Below are 8,440 nucleotides of genomic sequence, written 5' to 3'. Positions count from 1 at the left end.
TTAAAAAGGGCATGGTCATTTTCAGGCTGTTCGTCTCGGAGTAGATGCTGCATCGGCCGCTGCTGCCTATTGGTGCTGACGAGCCGTAGGGCCGCCATCTTGGACCACTCATCCGACGCTCCACTCAGTGCTGTTCAACAGGCGCAGCGCATTTAATCCATCCTAACTCTTTGAATACTAAAGTGATTTTCATGCATTTTTCCCCCCTGCAAACGTCATACATGTAGCTATGATACAGGACAAATGGTTCGGCATATTTTAATATTCATAGTGGGATTAATAGTAATAGAATATTTTGCTATAGTGTAGACTGTAGACAGGTATTTTACAAACACTGTAAAGACACATTTTATATACTTGTGTATATATATATAGACACACAAAAATATGATCAACTATTTTAATAATTTGAAGAGACAATATATGATTAGACTATATATAAATATTTACATATATGAACAAAATACTGACTAATGAATACATTATATTTCTATGTAAAACATAACAATAGATAGACGTTATATTTAAGAGAAAATGAATATATATACATATAAAGGAAGTTATGTATTAGAGAAAATTATAATCTAAATCATATCATGGGGCCATATGAGTCTAGAACAGTTGAGTTATCCTCTCCTAAATGATGCACATACATGTCTCAGTAGGTCCTAGACTATGTTTGAGGCTAACATTAGCCAATACTATCAAGCTAAAACTGTGAATGTACGTATACTCAACAAAAATATAAACGCAACACTTTTGGTTTTGCTCCCATTTTGTATGAGATGAACTCAAAGATCTAAAACTTTTTCCACATACACAATATCACCATTTCCCTCAAATATTGTTCACAAACCAGTCTAAATCTGTGATAGTGAGCACTTCTCCTTTTCTGAGATAATCCATCCCACCTCACAGGTGTGTCATATCAAGATGCTGATTAGACACCATGATTAGTGCACAGGTGTGCCTTAGACTGCCCACAATAAAAGGCCACTCTGAAAGGTGCAGTTTTATCACACAGCACAGTGCCACAGATGTCGCATGCTGACAGCAGGAATGTCAACCAGAGCTGTTGCTCGTGTATTGAATGTTCATTTCTCTACCATAAGCCGTCTCCAAAGGCGTTTCAGAGAATTTCGCAGTACATCCAACCAGCCTCACAACCGCAGACCACGTGTAACCACACCAGTCCAGGACCTCCACATCCAGCATGTTCACCTCCAAGATCGTCTGAGACCAGCCACTCGGACAGCTGCTGAAACAATCGGTTTGCATAACCAACGAATTTCTGCACAAACTGTCAGAAACCATCTCAGGGAAGCTCATCTGCATGCTCGTCGTCCTCATCGGGGTCTCGACCTGACTCCAGTTCGTCGTCGTAACCGACTTGAGTGGGCAAATGCTCACATTCGCTGGCGTTTGGCACGTTGGAGAGGTGTTCTCTTCATGGATGAATCCTGGTTCACACTGTCCAGGGCAGATGGCAGACAGCATGTGTGGCGTTGTGTGGGTGAGCGGTTTTCTGATGTCAGTGTTGTGGATCGAGTGGCCCATGGTGGCAGTGGGGTTATGGTATGGGCAGGTGTCTGTTATGGATGAAGAACACAGGTGCATTTTATTGATGGCATTTTGAATGCACAGAGATACCGTGATGAGATCCTGAGGCCCATTGTTGTGCCATACATCCAAGAACATCACCTCATGTTGTAGCAGGATAATGCACGGCCCCATGTTGCAAGGATCTGTACACAATTCTTGGAAGCTGAAAATGTCCCAGTTCTTGCATGGCCGGCATACTCACCGGACATGTCACCCATTGAGCATGTTTGGGATGCTCTGGACCGGCGTATACGACAGCGTGTACCAGTTCCTGCCAATATCCAGCAACTTCGCACAGCCATTGAAGAGGAGTGGACCAACATTCCACAGGCCACAATTGACAACCTGATCAACTCTATGTGAAGGAGATGTGTTGCACTGCATGAGGCAAATGGTGGTCACACCAGATACTGACTGGTATCCCCCCCAATAAAACAAAACTGCACCTTTCAGTCAACATGAGTCAACACCCCCGAGTCACACTAACTGTCAGAATGCTCGTAGCACGGGCCGGGGCGGAGGATTAGCAGCAATCTTCCATTCCAGCTTATTAATTAATCAAAAACCCAGACAGAGCTTTAATTCATTTGAAAGCTTGACTCTTAGTCTTGTCCATCCAAATTGGAAGTCCCAAAACCAGTTTTATTTGTTATCTATCGTCCACCTGGTCGTTACTGTGAGTTTCTCTGTGAATTTTCAGACCTTTTGTCTGACTTAGTGCTTAGCTCAGATAAGATACTTATAGTGGGCGATTTTAACATCCACACAGATGCTGAGAATGACAGCCTCAACACTGCATTTAATCTATTATAAGACTCTATTGGCTTTGCTCAAAAAGTAAATGAGTCCACCCACCACTTTAATCATATCTTAGATCTTGTTCTGACTTATGGTATGGAAATAGAAGACTTAACAGTATTCCCTGAAAACTCCCCTTCTGTCTGATCATTTTTAATAACATTTACATTTACTCTGATGGACTACCCAGCAGTGGGGAATAAGTTTCATTACACTAGAAGTCTTTCAGAAAGCGCTGTAACTAGGTTTAAGGATATGATTCCTTCTTTATGTTCTCTAATGCCATATACCAACACAGTGCAGAGTAGCTACCTAAACTCTGTAAGTGAGATAGAGTATCTCGTCAATAGTTTTACATCCTCATTGAAGACAACTTTGGATGCTGTAGCTCCTCTAAAAAAGAGAGCTTTAAATCAGAAGTGCATGACTCCGTGGTATAACTCACAAACTCGTAGCTTAAAGCAGATAACCCGTAAGTTGGAGAGGAAATGGCGTCTCACTAACTTAGAAGATCTTCACTTAGCCTGGAAAAAGAGTCTGTTGCTCTATAAAAAGCCCTCCGTAAAGCTAGGACATCTTTCTACTCATCACTAATTGAAGAAAATAAGAACAACCCCAGGTTTCTTTCAGCACTGTAGCCAGGCTGACAAAGAGTCAGAGCTCTATTGAGCTGAGTATTCCATTAACTTTAACTAGTAATGACTTCATGACTTTCTTTGCTAACAAAATTTTAACTATTAGAGGAAAAAATTACTCATAACCATCCAAAGACGTATCGTTATCTTTGGCTGCTTTCAGTGATGCCGGTATTTGGTTAGACTCTTTCTCTCCGATTGTTCTGTCTGAGTTATTTTCATTAGTTACTTCATCCAAACCATCAACATGTTTATTAGACCCCATTCCTACCAGGCTGCTCAAGGAAGCCCTACCATTATTTAATGCTTTGATCTTAAATATGATCAATCTATCTTTGTTAGTTGGCTATGTACCACAGGCTTTTCAGGTGGCAGTAATTAAACCATTACTTAAAAAGCCATCACTTGACCCAGCTATCTTAGCTAATTATAGGCCAATCTCCAACCTTCCTTTTCTCTCAAAAATTCTTGAAAGGGTAGTTGTTAAACAGCTAACTGATCATCTGCAGAGGAATGGTCTATTGAAGAGTTTCAGTCAGGTTTTAGAATTCATCATAGTACAGAAACAGCATTAGTGAAGGTTACAAATGATCTTCTTATGGCCTCAGACAGTGGACTCATCTCTGTGCTTGTTCTGTTAGACCTCAGTGCTGCTTTTGCTACTGTTGACCATAAAATTTTATTACAGAGATTAGAGCATGCCATAGGTATTAAAGGCACTGCGCTGCGGGTGGTTTGAATCATATTTGTCTAATAGATTACAATTTGTTCATGTAAATGGGGAATCTTCTTCACAGACTAAGTTAATTATGGAGTTCCACAAGGTTCTGTGCTAGGACCAATTTTATTCACTTATACATGCTTCCCTTAGGCAGTATTATTAGACGGCATTGCTTAAATTTTCATTGTTACGCAGATGATACCCAGCTTTATTCTATCCATGAAGCCGAGGACACACACCAATTAGCTAAACTGCAGGATTGTCTTACAGACATAAAGACATGGATGACCTCTAATTTCCTGCTTTTAAACTCAGATAAAACTGAAGTTATTGTACTTGGCCCCACAAATCTTAGAAACATGGTGTCTAACCAGATCCTTACTCTGGATGGCATTACCCTGACCTCTAGTAATACTGTGAGAAATCTTGGAGTCATTTTTGATCAGGATATGTCATTCAAAGCGCATATTAAACAAATATGTAGGACTGCTTTTTTGCATTTACGCAATATCTCTAAAATCAGAAAGGTCTTGTCTCAGAGTGATGCTGAAAAACTAATTCATGCATTTATTTCCTCTAGGCTGGACTATTGTAATTCATTATTATCAGGTTGTCCTAAAAGTTCCCTAAAAAGCCTTCAGTTAATTCAAAATGCTGCAGCTAGAGTACTGACGGGGACTAGAAGGAGAGAGCATATCTCACCCATATTGGCCTCTCTTCATTGGCTTCCTGTTAATTCTAGAATAGAATTTAAAATTCTTCTTCTTACTTATAAGGTTTTGAATAATCAGGTCCCATCTTATCTTAGGGACCTCGTAGTACCATATCACCCCAATAGAGCGCTTCGCTCTCAGACTGCAGGCTTACTTGTAGTTCCTAGGGTTTGTAAGAGTAGAATGGGAGGCAGAGCCTTCAGCTTTCAGGCTCCTCTCCTGTGGAACCAGCTCCCAATTCAGATCAGGGAGACAGACACCCTCTCTACTTTTAAGATTAGGCTTAAAACTTTCCTTTTTGCTAAAGCTTATAGTTAGGGCTGGATCAGGTGACCCTGAACCATCCCTTAGTTATGCTGCTATAGACGTAGACTGCTGGGGGGGTTCCCATGATGCACTGTTTCTTTCTCTTTTTGCTCTGTATGCACCACTCTGCATTTAATCATTAGTGATTGATCTCTGCTCCCCTCCACAGCATGTCTTTTTCCCTGGTTCTCTCCCTCAGCCCCAACCAGTCCCAGCAGAAGACTGCCCCTCCCTGAGCCTGGTTCTGCTGGAGGTTTCTTCCTGTTAAAAGGGAGTTTTTCCTTCCCACTGTAGCCAAGTGCTTGCTCACAGGGGGTCGTTTTGACCGTTGGGGTTTTACATAATTATTGTATGGCCTTGCCTTACAATATAAGGCACCTTGGGGCAACTGTTTGTTGTGATTTGGCGCTATATAAAAAAATTGATTGAATTGAAAATTGATTGAATTGAGTGTATATGACTATACACCGGTGCTCAAAGGTTTACATACCCTGGCAGAATGTTTGATTTTTTTTTTTTTTTTTTGGTCATTTTTTGAAGAATATGAATGATAACACAAAAACTTTTTTTCACTCATGGTTAGTGGTTGTGTGAAGCCATTTATTTTCAAATAACTGTGTTTACTCTTTTTAAATCATAATGAGGACAGAAACTATTTTCTTGTGCTATAATCCACCTCTGTTCCACTCCATTACATAACTCTTTCAGAGCTGTCTTGGTGGCTTCCCTCACTGGTCTCCTTGTTGCACAGCCACTCAGTTTTTGAGAACTGCCAAGACCATCCTGTTTGCATTTTTTTAATCATTGATGGAAAAAAAAAATCCAAGATATATTCAGGAACATGGAAATGTTCATGTATTTATCCCCTGACTCATCTCAAGAAAACCAGCTGTAAAAGTGATGAACTGCATTGAAGAAAAAAAACAAATTTAGTTTGTTAAATTACTTGTGGGCTCTGAAAATGGAGAAGCTCTATGAAAATGACTCATTCCTTAACGGTTAATGTGATATTTTCTGTTAAACTCCTAGAATTAAAGGTGAAAGTCGCCAATACAAGATCATCTCGATTGTTTAATTGAATCTAAATTGTGGTGAAGTTGGAAATTAAAAACTGTGGTCCAAATACTTATGGACTACAATTTTTGGCTGGACGCTGCAGCTGTCCATGGTGCTGATGCCACACTCAGTATATATATAAAGTAGTGTACTGTTTTGTTTTTGGCTGCAATCACCGAAACAGTCTCAAATTATATAAAGTATATAAAGCTCCGTTATATCAAGCAACAATGACCTCCTGTTAAATTGACCAACCACCTCATCTGCCTCTTCCTGGACGTTGTGGTATGACTGTTCCTAGTGTCTGTTCTCAGGAAGCCAGCTACAGCGTTGTACAGTAAACCAGCATTTTACCTCCATTGTTGTTCTCTGCACTGGGGTCTTCTGTTAATCCATTACACACACTATTTCTTATTTTATGTTCGTCATTTTGCATGATTAAAGATTCCAAGATGGCCCAAATAAGGAGATTGACTGGTTCTCATCTGTATATATCAGAACTCCAAAATTTTAGAGGTGAATGTGTAGGACATTGTATGATGTTACCATCAGAAATTTTGCAGAACCACTGACAGAATGATTGACTGACACCATTAATCCATTAATGCACATCCTGATAATCTCAGGTATTCAACTGACTCTGGGACATGCTGTTAAAACAGACTTCAAAACTGATAAATGTAAAATGCTCTGATTTATTTCTGTTGGACATGTTATCTTATTTAGTGGATTTTTACAGTGAACTTCTTTATGTGAACAACTTGAAGTTCCTTGTGTTTGACTTAGTGTTTGTGGCTATTATTAATTCCAATGGAACAGATGCATTTCTGTGATGTGGAAAGCAAACACACTCACTTTGCTCCCTGCAGTACTTGACCTGTTGATGAGATCAAAGATTTTGATGCAGAACTTTCATGGCAACAGGAAAACCATAGCAATCATTACTGAGCCACTGAACCAACGTCGGGCCATTGAAATACAGTTGGGCCACTGAACCAGCATCGGACTGCTGTAACAGTGACGGGCCACTAAACTGGCATTGGGCCTTTGTGGCAGCATCTCACCTGTATCTAGCTACTGAACCAGCATTACACCACTGAACCGGCCTTGGGCCACTGAACCTGTGGCTAGTCAATGAACTAGCGTCACGTCACTGAGCCAGCATTACACCACTGAACCAGCATTGGGCCATTGAACCAGTGTCTCTCCACTGAACCAACATTAAACCATTGAACTAATGTCAAACCACCGATCCTCTGTCTGGCCACTGTACTAGCGTCACACCACTGAACTGGCATCAGACCACTGAATCACTGAACTGGTGTAGGACCACTAAACCAACATCAAACCTTTGAACCAGTTGAGTCCAGTGGCTGTTAAGGTTTTTCTGCCGTCATCACGTGGAGGATCACACATCGTTACAGTCTCATGTTCTGCAGAGGCATGTGGTCGTTTTGGGGGTTTTTATGTCCTGACTTTTCTCTGTCCCCAACTGTCACAACAACACGCACGAGCAGCCAACCACGACACGGAGGAACTGTGTTGTACACAGAGTCTGCAGGTCACCGAAACACTTCCCTTATAGACGGTGTGGAAGCTGAAGACTCTTCAAACACCACCAGAATTTATCCCCTCGCATAACCGGCAATTTTCCCAAAGTCATATTTGGCAGTTAAAACGATTAAAAGCATGTTTAATTTGAAGACAAACCGTTAAAACCACAAATTAAAAAGTAACTGTTAACCGACTCATCATTTAAATGGTTTATCAAGCAGAACTGTTCATTTAAGTTGTTGAAATCGCTTGTTACTTTGCTGCTTTGAAAATTTAAACTGACAGTTAAAAGCCTTTTAACTGCTTAAAAAAACTGTTAAAATCAGTGAGACAATCTGAAATTAAAGTGTGGTTTGAAGTGATTTTAAGTTACTTTATGGTTTATACCTGGATAGCAGCTGTTCTCACCTAGTTTTAAAAGTACAGCTGAAATATACATATATTTGTATAGGTATTTGACAAACATTTTGTGATATACCAGTTTATGATCAAACCTATTCAAATATCTGTGGATTCTGATGCAATGTGTAATATTTCTCTTCGGTTCAGAGAAGAAAGTATCCTATTAAATAAACATAAATTTTACATTATTAATGAAAATACTTGTCAATTGCAGCACTAACAGTAATACTGTATTAATATATTAATACATACAGTTGACAGAATTGATGATTTTCATTTGACTAAAGTGAAAACATGAAAAAATACAAATAATCATAAAATTATTTTTTATGTTACACTACAGCTGAAACGGTTATTAAATTAATCGATCACAAAAACAAATTAACCTATTTTAATTGCTAATGTTTTGTAACTGTTTGTCAAGTAAGTAAGTAAACTCACCACAAAACTTTAAAATGTATGATTAATAATCCTGTTTGCAGCTTCAGTTCATCTCATTCTGTGACCACTCTTGGTGCTATAGCACCCCCTTCTTTCAGTAGTAACCAGGAGGTAGTGTTTATGCACTGTACTCACATCAAGAGAGCAAGCTCACACCCTGTAACGCAAAAACACATTTTATTTTCACTGTTCTGTTTGACCTCGGTACACTG

The sequence above is a fragment of the Thalassophryne amazonica genome, chromosome 10 (assembly GCF_902500255.1).
Source record: "Thalassophryne amazonica chromosome 10, fThaAma1.1, whole genome shotgun sequence".
NCBI classification, from domain to species: domain Eukaryota; kingdom Metazoa; phylum Chordata; class Actinopteri; order Batrachoidiformes; family Batrachoididae; genus Thalassophryne; species Thalassophryne amazonica.
This window is presented reverse-complemented; position numbering follows the sequence as displayed.